A 12,242-nucleotide genomic window follows, 5' to 3' on the forward strand; every position below is an offset into this window, starting at 1 on the left:
CTAAATTTTTCAATGATTCTAATGTCTTTTGGGAAATACATATTATTATTATTATTATTATTATTATTATTATTATTATTATTATTATTATTATTATTATTATTATTATTATTGATATTATTGTTATTGTTATTATTATGTATTGGTCTTGATTACTCCTCTCACTGTCTTAATAGTTGATGCAATCTGCAATGTTTTAGATTTCAAGTTTGTTTCAGTACATGGAGGGCATCACAGTTTATCCAAATAAGATAAGTCATTGGATATTGGTAGTTAATAGAATTCTCCAGTCCCTGCTGGCCCGCTTACAGTACCTATAAATCAGTAAGAATTGACCTTATTATGGAGCTTGAATTTTACATGGAAAAACAAGGAAGAAAATGGACAGATTAAATGTTTAACGGGCAAAAAGTAACAGGGAGGATTATTTTAATATCAGCGTTTCCTGGGGGCTAAAAAATCACAGGAAGATATTTGGGAGACTGGTAGAAAAGGTTGTAGTTACTGTTTGTCTGACTGATAGTTTTCATTAGTTGATTGGAGATTGGCCTGAGTGGCAAATGAGACAGAACTTACTGAACACTCCCAAAAGCCAGCATGGATGAGGCAGATGAGGCTATATCAGATTTGGTTCTCTCCACACAGAATCATAAAATGGATGTTCATCCTCTGATCATCCTCATGGCCCTCCTCTGGGCCATCCTCATGGCTCCTCCTCTAATACTTCTCTGTCCTTCTTGTGCTGGGCACCACAGAGCTGAGCACAGGGCTCCAGGTGGGGTCCCACAAGAGCAGAGCAGAGTAGGAGAATCACCTCCCTTGCCCTGCTGGCCGCACTGCTGTTGGTGCAGCCCAGGATACAGGTGGCTTTCTGGGCTGCAAGCATACATTACAGGCGCATATTGAGCTTCTTGTCAACCAACACTCCCAAGTCCTTCTGTTCATAGCTACTCTCAATCCATACTCCACCCAGTCCCCAGGTAAGCCTTGTACCTTCTTGTCACACTGAAAGGCTTGTAACACATATTCCTATTCCACAAAAAGTCAGTCATATTTGAGGGCTAGAGCTGCATGTTTACCCAGAGGGGACCCTCAGCCAAGTTTCACGTAATATGGATGAAATTTTATGAAGGATGGATGTAGTATACAATTTTACGTAGATGGAGACAGCTTTACGTAGTATAGACAGCTACACAGACCAGGATAGGAGATGGTAGATTTTTGCTGCTCATGCTACGTTTCATTCTCCATGATTTCATGAGTCATTTAACAGCTGTGTTCAGTTCATGTAAGAAGGTAATGCTGGTAAGCAGAAATGCAGTTCATTTAATGCATTAGCATAACACAGAAGAATCTGTTAAAAGTCATACTTGATAAAACCACTGCTTGTGTTTATCTGAGTACCCCAAATCCTTTTTGAATTTTATATTTCATTGAAATTGTTAGTAAAAACTTTCTGAGTCTGTGAAAAGTACTTTTAAAACAAACAAACAAACAAAAAATTCCGTATCTTTTATTAATTTTTCTTTTAGTTAAACAGATATTGAACTGATAGTTCTGTGATTCACAGCTGGTAATTTACTTTTTTAACTGATGTTAATTATGTTTATGGAAGATAAAGCCATATCCCCTTAGTCATATTGAAAACATTTAAAATGCTAGCTAAATTAAGAACAATAAAATTACTGTCATCCTGTACCAGAAATGCTCAAGTACCTAGTAAAATATGACTTTAACTCAGGAGAAAATTCAAAGCTCTAAGACTAGAAACTTGTCTAGAAATAAACTTTGAATTTGGGCTGTTGAGTAAGTGAAACATAAATGGCTGCATAATAAAATAAGGAAAGTAAAGAGTGCAGAAAGTTAAATTATTTTCTCATCCTCTGCTTTATCAGAAAATTTATTTTTTGATACCTTTCAATTCACTTTGTGACTTTCTTCAGCATTCGCTTGAAACTTTCTGTCCCTATTTTACAGTGTTGTCGTGGTTTAACCCGGCCGGCAGCTAAACACCACGCAGCCGTTCGCTCACCCTCCCCCCTCCCTCTCTGGGACGGGGGAAAGAAATGGAAAGTGAAGCCCGTGAGTTGAGATAAAGACAGTTTAATAAGACAGGAAAATAATAATAACAAAAAAAAATAATAACAATAATAATAATATGTACAAACAAGTGATGCACAATGCAATTGCTCACTACTCGCTGACCGATGCCCAGCCTAACCCCGAGCAGTCCGGCCCCCCTCTCCCGGCTAGCCACCCCTATATATTGTTTAGCATGACGTCAGATGGTATGGAATACCCCTTTGGCTAGTTTGGGTCACCTGTCCTGGATCTGTCCCCTCCCAGCTCTTACTGCACCCCCAGCCTGCCCGTTGGCAGGACAGAGCAAAAGGCTGAGATGTCCTTGGCTTAGTATAAGCACTGCTCTGCAACAATTAAAGCATCGGGGTGTTATCAGCACTCTTCTCATCCTAAGCCAAAACACAGCATTCCACCAGCTACTAGGAAGAAAATTAATTCTGTTCTAACTGAAACCAGGACAAGTGTCCACTTATATTTTAGTTTTCTTTCCTGAGTGTACCCATTATTTAGCCTTTTCCTTTTATTCTCAAGTCTACTCAATACTGAATTTACTGTACCAAGATCTAGCACCATGTACCTTCATTTTGTAACAAAATTGCACTTAGAATGTTGTGTAGACTTTCCAAGAATCTGAGGTTAGAAAGCCTAATTTGTGGCTCTTTCTGTTTCTGGAGGAACACTTAAATGAGAAATCACCATTCAGTGAAGTAAGTTGTTTTCTTGAAATAAGAGTCTAATTCAAACTGTAATGCATGTGGTAAGCAGTCTAAACATGCACATAAGTGACAAAGAACCTTTCTTAACAGCATATCAGAACCTGTTCTTCAGCATGACATGCAGTTTTCTTTGGACCTACAAGAAATAGTTTAGGTAATAGGTCTTAAGCCTCTAATACTGTTTTTACAACTGTGATACAAATTTCAAAGCTCTGAAACTAGTCAGTTGCTCATTGTTCATGGTCACAATTGTAAATAAAACTGTAATGGGTGCATACATAGCAGAAAGCAATTCTTCACTATTACTTTATTCCAAGTTTTGTTTTTGTTTTTGTTTTTATCTTCTGGGTTGATTCTCTGATCTCAGACTATAAAAACTGATGGAAATGTTTAATCTGAATTTAAAAAGGCAAGTTCTAGACATGCTCTATGAATATTTTTCCCATATACGTCCAAAGAATGACTTTAGAAACTAGAGACATGCTTCCTGGAGAATGTAATGTGATTGTTCTTTGATCCTAACAGCAAATGTTTTCTATTTTCCCAAAGTAGGATCTTTAAAATTAAGAAATATGCAAAACATAAGTCTTACTTTTCAGATCACATTATTAGATTTACTGATGTAAATCAACTTTAATGGAAAGTTAGGAATTCTAGTAATAACCATTTATTTCCATTTCAGTTAAAATATTTCCTATGAAAAAAATCTACTTTGAGATACAAAAGTGTATATGTTATGTTGAATGAGAGATTTTTCCCCTGGTTTATTTTGGAATGCATACGTACTTTACATGCACCTCTAGCTTTTGTTTATGCTTCATTTATTTTTACAGCTGAGTGAAAGATTAGCTATGTATTTTATAACTCTAACATCGTACCTGTTGGTTTTAATCCAGAAAGTAGCATATTGATCAAAAAGAAGTATTTACAGATTTTACTATGTTCTTCATCTTCTATGTTTTTGCATTATTGCTTTGTCATAGTCACTGAAGAAACATAGTCGGTTGCTACCTAAACATGTGAAGTCAACATCACCAAAAAAGGCTTCTGCTGTACATGTCATTTGATGATTTCCTTATGTTTCTAATACACATTTAAATGAATCTTTTTTCTCCTGTGTAAATAAAAATGTGTAATAAAGCCTTAATGTCTAGGACTGCAGTGCAAAAGAGACACATCAGTTTGTGTTCATTAACATTAAAAATTCATCAGAAAAGGGCAGACATTTAAAATATATAATGACACATAGTATAAATAAGAAATTATTTCGCTTCCTTCACTACTGAAAAGGAAAGTGAATTTTGAAATTGTAGTTTAGTTACATGGTAAAAAGGCACAGTTAAGGCTTTCTAGATGAAAAGTCAAATAATTCTTGTTTCATATTTTTAAAATCTTGTCTGTGAGCAATCACTGAAATTAGGAAGGGAAAACACAAAGATTTCTAGCCTCTGCACCTAGTTCCATTGCTTTTTTTCTGCAGCATATTTCCAACTTATAATTCAAAAAAGCTCCACAGAGTAGCATTTTATCTCCATTTAATACACAAAATCATTTAACAAGGCTACATGTAAATGCACAACTTTTCAAGGTTCTCAACCAACATAGTACTGCACTGGAGAAAGGAGTTAGTGATATTTTTATGCATGAGAACCACCCAAACCTGTCAGGTTGTTTTTTGTGATAAACAAGAGTAAGAAAGTAAGAGTAAGAAAGAGAGTAAGAAATGAGAGTAAAAAGAGCAGTCAGAGAAGCAAACATGTAACATGTACACAAAAGTGAATTATATGTTTTCCTGTTCATTTGTGGAAGAAACTGGAGAACTTTCTGTGCTAGGACCCCACTTTATGGAGTACTCAACAAGGGATCTATTTCAGATTGGAAGAACTATTAAAAAGCTTATATATATGCGACATATAGATAAAATACATAGTAATATTTCAAAATCAGAAGATATTCTCTTAAGACCTTTAAAAGTACTCAGGAATGAAATAGGTGAATTATTAGTGGTGATAAAAGGCCATTTGTGAAGGCTGGGAGAATCCTAGATTAGTCTATTCCAACCTTCTGCAGTACTTGATGAGGAACTTATATAAACTTCATAGCAGACTCTTAGCAGAACATCACTTGTCCTTTGATCTGTCTCCTTTGATCCTTTCCCATAAGCTCTTGAATGTCTCCTTTTCTGTTTCAACGCAAAACTGTTTGACTCATCCCTTTGCACAGAATGCAACCTTTTTCCACCATGCCTCCCCAGCCTTTCTCTCCTGAGTGCTTCTAATCCATCCATTGCAACTCTCCAGTCACGTAGGCTATCCGAGTGTATTTCTGTAAGTCCAGTGGGATCATTGCTCTAAGACTGTGCATGGGCTTCTAATTGCAGTTGTTTGTTTCCCAAACCATCTTCATTCATGTATAGACATTGGAGATGTGCCCTGGTTATGCTGCTTTTATAGGGAGAGGGACACAGACTTCTCCATCATGCTGCCCCCCCATGCATTCACTTCTCATAAGGTTATAGCAACGCTCCCCTGATACACTTAGTTTAAAGCCTTCAACAAGTTACCAGAAATGCTCTTTCCCCACTTGGTCATATGGATCCCATCTCTTCTAAACGGTTCTCATTCCTCTGAGATTCCTGTGGTCATAAAAGCCAAAGCTCAGCTTCTGACACCAGCTGAGCAACAAGGTGTTAACTTGCAGAATGTGTCCACTGCTATATGAACCTTTCTCTTTGACAGGAAGGGCTGAAAAGGAAAAACAGCTGGCCCTTTTGCCCTTCACTTTCCCCCAGAAGTCCATAGTCAGGGTCATGCTCAGCGTCACCCTTACAAATATCATTTATGACCACGCCCCAAGGACCAGATAAGCCTCAGTGTTCCCTCTGCAACACCCTAGGTCTGATCATGCAGCAAGCAGCAAACCTCCAAAAACATGAGGTGAGGTCAGTGGATGGGTGTGTCAGTCCCCTCCTAGGGGAAGTCTCCAGTGGCTGTCATCACCTGTCACTTGCTTGTGCAGGTTGTCACCCTTTTTTTTTTTTTTTTAGCTTAGCTGGAGGACATTTCAAGACCAAATGACTGGGAACAAATATGGCAGTGATCAGTGCTTACCACTGATAAGTTGTAAAAATTAATCACAGAATCAGAGAATCATCTAGGTTGCAAGAGACCTCCAAGATCACCTAGTCCAACCTCTGACCTAACACTAACAAGTCCTCCACTAAACCATATCACTAAGCTCTACATCTAAATGTTTTTTAAAGAGCTCCAGGGATGGTGACTGCCCACTTCCCTGGGCAGCCTGTTCCAATGCCTAACAACCCTTTCAGTAAAGAAGTTCTTCCTAATGTCCAACCTAAACCTCCCCTGGCACAACTTTAGCCCATTCCCCCTCGTCCTGTCAAGAGGCACTAGCTTCGTTGCCCATCTCTGGACTAGCTCGAGCACCTCAAGCACCTCGATGTCCTTCTTGTAGTGAGGGGCCCAAAACTGAACACAGTACTTGAGGTGCGGTCAGCCGAATGTGCTAACCTAATCGATTGCACCACAGAGACCATGCTGGAGAGCAGCATCTGCAGCCACCACTCTGAGCCCAAACTCTGCACTCACGTCACGGACAGGATTCGAACCTGTGCGGGGAAACCCCATTGGATTTCAAGTCCAACGCCTTAACCACTCGGCCACCGTGACTCAAACGGGGCTTCCTATTTTGCTGTTTCCCAACGTTCCTTCTAGATGAAACACCTGCCAACACAGATTCCCAGTTTGTCTCAGAATATTATTGCTGTAATCATAAAAGATGCACTGTCTGTTTGAATATCTTGTCTGAAGTGCTTCATGATTAGAGCTAGTAAGAGCCAGTCCTTCCCGTCTCATGGCTGTTTGTAACATATAAGAATTCCTGTGTGGGATAACTCAGGGGAATCATAAGTCAGGTGTTAAGTTAATATTGGTTGATAAGCAGAACATAAAGACAGAAAATCTGCTCACCAGGGACTTCATAAACTACTTTATATTCACCTTGCCATACTTGAGTTATGGTCTGACACTGGATTTTTAGGGTGTTTTTTTTTTGGCCCCTCTCATTTGAGCAAAATAGCTAGTGTAGGTAAGCCTGAATAGCTTCTTCAGTGGAAGATACGCAGAGTTACATACCTACAGATTAAACCTGTCTTGGTATTTTGAATAAATGAAAAAGCAATAATGGCAGTTTAAGCCAAAATATAACCCTTTTTTAATTGTACTTGGTTAAATTATGCCTTTTTTTTTTTTTAGGTAAGATCACCTACTCAAAAGTTTTTCAAAGGAAGAGTCTCTTAGGAATAAGTAAAATATAAGCTAGGCAAACAGAGACCATCAGAAGTTTGCAAACAACCAGGGAAGAGTGCTTTAAGTTACAGTTCTTGAACAGGAATACAATGTCCCCAGAGTTCAGACTTCCAGAGGTACTTTGGGCTTGTTCCTAGTCCATTGTCATGCAAAGTCACAGTCTTGCTTAACAAACAAAAGTAATTTCTTGCAAATACATCTTTTCTGTAGTTGTCTGGCAACTGCTGTATGTTTCAAGACTTGCTAATGATACTACAGATCCAAGTGAGTGAAATTTTCTCTGGAGGACAGCAGAGATTTTAATAGACAAGTGAGAATACAGAAATAGTTCCATAGAGCAGCCTGGAAATGAATGGCAGACTCACATTTCCTCTTTTTTTTTATTTTTGTCTGACACTTTCTTCTAGGTCTGAATATATTGCTTTGGCAAGTGCCACAAGTTGTGGTGTAAAAATGTGTTATCGAGAGTAATAATTTGAATTTCATGAAATGTCGAATTGTTCACTGGGCTACATAGCCTGATGGAGCTACGACATGATGCAAAACAGTTCACTTCCTCTGGACACTGAGAAGGTGATGACAACTTTTTCCTATTTCAAGTGAAGAATTATTCCTTTTTATAAAATCAAGAACATTTTTCTGAGGCAAATACTTAAAACTGCATAACAGATGGCATTCTTGTTCACCACACAGGGATTTTATAATCTTGGTAATCTCCTCAAAAGAAAGTTAGTGCAATGTCCATTTAATTTAATCTGTGTAGGAAAATGGTTGTTGCTTACTACTTTGGAACGTCTTACTATTCCGTTCAATATATTTAATTAAGACAATTTAGAAGTAGTTTGCTTAAGTGGACAATAAGGATAACATTCACGTGAAAGGAGCAAAATTTTGTTTTCTATTTATTTGAGTAAGCCACATACATGCTAGCAAAGGCTAATCCTCAGATTTGAAGGCAAATGGCATGACACAGATTGCATCTGTGTAACTGATTTTCAACCCCAGCAAAACAGAGTGCTCCTCTGGGAGTCCTCATCTGTGCTATGCCCAGACCATGAAGTGACCATAGTAATGTCTGTCAGGATGCCTAGTGGCACAGGCTGAACTATTCCAGGAGGCATGCCATCAGTTGGACAGTATGGATGTTCACAGTACATGTCTTAAACATGTGTAGTTTACTATTCTAGATGTGAAGTATGAAAATTCTTAGCACAGAAAATGTCCTTGGTTAGCAAATGGGTGACAACATGTACCAAAGTATTTTATATTTTATATATTTTATATTTTATATTATTTATATTTTATACCCTATGAAAATCGATCTGAATTTACATCAGTTTTTAACCCCAAAAATGATAGTTCACCATCCCTGAAATAAATGTTTCAGCTAGTCCTTTAAGCTCTGCTCGTACTTTGGTATCTCACTTTTCTCCAGACCAGATTCACGTGCAGTCACCACAGAATGATTAGTTATTCTTCTCTAGGGAATACAGAAGTGAAGCACAGTTCTTCCTGCAATAGGTTTGGGTCTGGAAGTTGGATGTAAGACGTTTCTCTCACCACCTCTGCTGGAGTCTGTAAGGAAGATAGAGGAAGACTTGATTTTAAGGCAGAGTGAACAAAAGCCAAACAAGGAGAGGATAGAGGATAGTAGGCAAAGATGGGTTCCTCAAAGAAACAAGAAGTGAGCTGGGTCATCCAAGAGTTTAGGACCTGGAAGAAATGCTAGCAATAGATGTGACAAAAAGGGTGGAATTATCAATAAATGTGAAGATTAAGGGAACAAAAGGAGAGGAGGCATATTAAGATATAAATAATTGAAAACATGGAATAGTTTCGGACAGCTATGTTGAAAGTATAAGTCAGAAAATTAGACCAAAGGAAAAGAACCAAAGAAGACATGAGAAAGAAGACTGAGACTGTGTAAAGGGGGAAAGGAAGATGCTAAGACTAAGAAAGTAGAGAAGGAGAGGGAGATTAAACAAAACCTGGGAGAAGTAGCTGATTTAAGAGGAGACTAAGTCTGTCTAAAATAAGTAAGAAATTAAGTCTTAATTGCATGGGCAAGGGAAAGACAAAGAACACAGGAAATAATAGCTTTATATGGAAGAACTGATTCAGTTTCTGGAATACACAGAAATAAGACAATCCCACCAACCAATGGTCAGAAGGGAATCTGGAATTCCTTAGCATTATCATTGTAAATAAATTAGGTAGGAGATATTCTGCCACAAAATCTGATTCTCCCGTAGTGCTGGTCCATATACGGGACTCACATCCAGTACTGCAACTATTTTTACCGAGATCTGTGTGCTAGATCTAAAGATTCTGCAGATGCATCAGTTCAATATAAATAGTTTGTCATATTATTTTTTCTTTTTTGTTCTTTTGTGATATTTTTGTGTGTATGTTTTTGTTTATTTTTAACCTAGGAAGCTACATGAAAGAGAAATTGAAGACTAGAAGACTAGGGCTTTCTAAAGGTAGCAAAGTCAAGTATTTAAAGGTTAAAAAAAAAATCCAAGAGCTAGATCTGTACTAATAGATTCACATGTACCTGCGGAAGAGTCAAAGGGTTTTCTGGCATCCACATTATTAAGCTCTCTTATTCTCTTAAACAGAGTAGCCACATCCATATTATCACTTATAAATTATAATAATGCAATTACAATGTTAAATGTCTGCGAAGTATATTTACAAAAGTGCTGCCTTTCCAGCCCATACAGATGTTATGATGTTTGGCTTCAAGCAGGGATAAGGAGGCTGGCAAGGAAAGAACTATTTCTGTCTCCTCTTCTCCATAGGTTTGTAATTACTTCATGTATTTTTAAACATCAGGTTTTTTTAGGGTAGTGGAGGACTTACTTGTGAGCTAATTTGTGTTCTTGGCACAGAATATCTTGTGTCTAGTTCAGAAAATGCTGGCTGTTAGACTACAAAATTCCCATCTGCTTCAGTACAAGTTTTCTGGGATTTAGTGTGATTACAGGAAAAATACTTGAACTGTTTCTTCTGTTTTTAAAGGCTTGAAGAGCTGATTTGTGTAACAAATTGCATTAATTTTGTAAATATTTTCAGTATTAAGCATTGTAGAACCACAAAAGCAATAAGCTCAGAAAACAGAGATCAAAAGATAACAGTTTGAACTCCAGTATTGGAAATATAATCAATGTATGGAAAAGCAGATTAACAAAAGAAGGGACAATATTTTTTTATATAGTACTTTAATAATTTACAAGACTTTAATATGATTCAAGATTTTTTAATAAGTATCTTCTCATTAGAAACGTGTTCTAGTACTTAGTTCATGAAGGTTTATTTCTCCTTTTTTACCTTTATTTACATTAATGTTAATTGGTTAAAAACATATTTTTGTTGAATTTTAATCCCTGTGATAATTACACTGTATTAATGTAATATTCCTGTAATATTAATGACAGGACAAGTGGAACGGTTTTAAAGTAAAAGAGGGGAGGTTAGATTAGAGGTTCGGAGGAAATTCTTCCCTCAGAGGGTGGTGAGGCCCTGGCACAAGCTGCCCAGAGAAGCTGTGGATGCCCCATCCCTGGAGGTGCTCAAGGCCAGGCTGGATGGGGCTTTGGGCAACCTGGTCTGGTGGGAGGTGTCCCTGCCCATGGCAGAGGGTTGGAACTAGATGATCTTTAAGGTCCCTTCCAACCCAAGCCATTCTATGATTCTATAATTACAACTTCAGAATATTTTCAAAGATATTGTTAAGTGCTGATATCAATCAACTTCTCATATGAAGTTGTGTTGCCAGTTGTTCCTATTGCTGTTGACTGTCTGACTTTGGGTGTTCCTAGATTTTGGTATGACTATATACCTACTTTTAATTTTCATGTTTTACTTCTGATTTCAACTGATTGTCATGCTGCCTAATATAGTTATTTTTAAAATTATTTAAATTGGATGCCTAGGATACATCTCATATCATAAGAATATAAATTATATGTTGTAGATGGTAAATATCACAACCTTGTCTGGTAACTAAAACAGTTCTTTGGTTTTACATATATGGATTTATACTTTATATATAATAAGGTATATAATATATAATTCTATTATTTTTTATTTTATTCAGAGTTATGCCCATTAAGGTGCTTTCAGAGTACCCTAAGAATTCAATGCTAAACTTTTTCAATGAGTTGCCATAATAAAGACTGAACAAAAAGGCCTTGTCTAAATTCTGTGTAGTGTGCATGTCTATTCTGAATAAGAAAATCATTCAGCTGTTACTGAATAAAAGCAATAAAATCCCAGTGAACAAAAACTACCTCAGAGAGATTATAGTAAAAGTTCAGTAATTTTGCCAGCCATCTTCTGTCTGTTTCTCTTCTTGCAGTGTCTGCTAATGCCTGGATCACATTGTAAAGATGTGTTACTTGCAAAGCATAAAAGCCAAGGGAAACTTCCACTTTGACCTGAAGTAAAGCCTTCTCATACCTGGAAAGATCAAATGATCAGAATAAGAGAGCTGCAGTATTCAGTTCTCAGTGTGATTTATAGTCCTGTAAAGACTATCATTTGATAATTAGGGACAGAAACATTATAGGATCCTCAAGTCATCCTTGTGGTTTTAATTTTGTTATGTCTTTAATGAGAAAGCCCTTTACAGAGTAGACAAAATGTATACTGTTCTTATTTTCCATACAGACGGGATTTTTATTAATTTTAAAGAAAAGAATCATAAGATGGCTTGGGCTGGAATCATAGAATGGCATCCTGCTTTTAGTTGAAAACTATTCCACCTTGTCCTATCAATATCTGCCTGTGTAAAAAGTTTTTTTGTTGTTCTCCATCTTTTTAATAGGCCCCTTTAATTACTAAAAGGCCACAATGATGTCTCTTTAGAGCCCTCTCTTCTCCAGGGATGAACAATCCCCACTCCCTCAGCCTGTTTTCACTGGAGAGGTGCTCCAGCCCCTCGATCATCTTTGTGGCTCTCCTCTGGACCCACTCTATTAAGTCCACATCCTTCTTGTGTTGGAGCCTCAGACCTGGACACAGCACTCCAAGTGGGGCCTTATTCATGTAATTACAAACTTATTCCAGAATGGATTAATATTGTATCTTCTGTTATTGGATCTTTATGATT

The 12,242-nt window shown here is 37.3% G+C and overlaps 1 protein-coding gene and 1 non-coding gene across 7 annotated transcripts in view; one reads left to right on the forward strand and one right to left on the reverse strand.

The window, feature by feature from the left end:
• Window positions 1-12,242, forward strand: part of SGCG (sarcoglycan gamma) — a 136,511-nt gene that overhangs the window by 47,863 nt on the left and 76,406 nt on the right. The window lies entirely within an intron of this gene.
• On the reverse strand, window positions 6,406-6,487 carry TRNAS-UGA (transfer RNA serine (anticodon UGA)). The gene has a single exon. It is a non-coding gene; the product is annotated as a tRNA-Ser (tRNA).

Source organism: Anas acuta, chromosome 1 (genome assembly GCF_963932015.1).
Source record: "Anas acuta chromosome 1, bAnaAcu1.1, whole genome shotgun sequence".
NCBI classification, from domain to species: domain Eukaryota; kingdom Metazoa; phylum Chordata; class Aves; order Anseriformes; family Anatidae; genus Anas; species Anas acuta.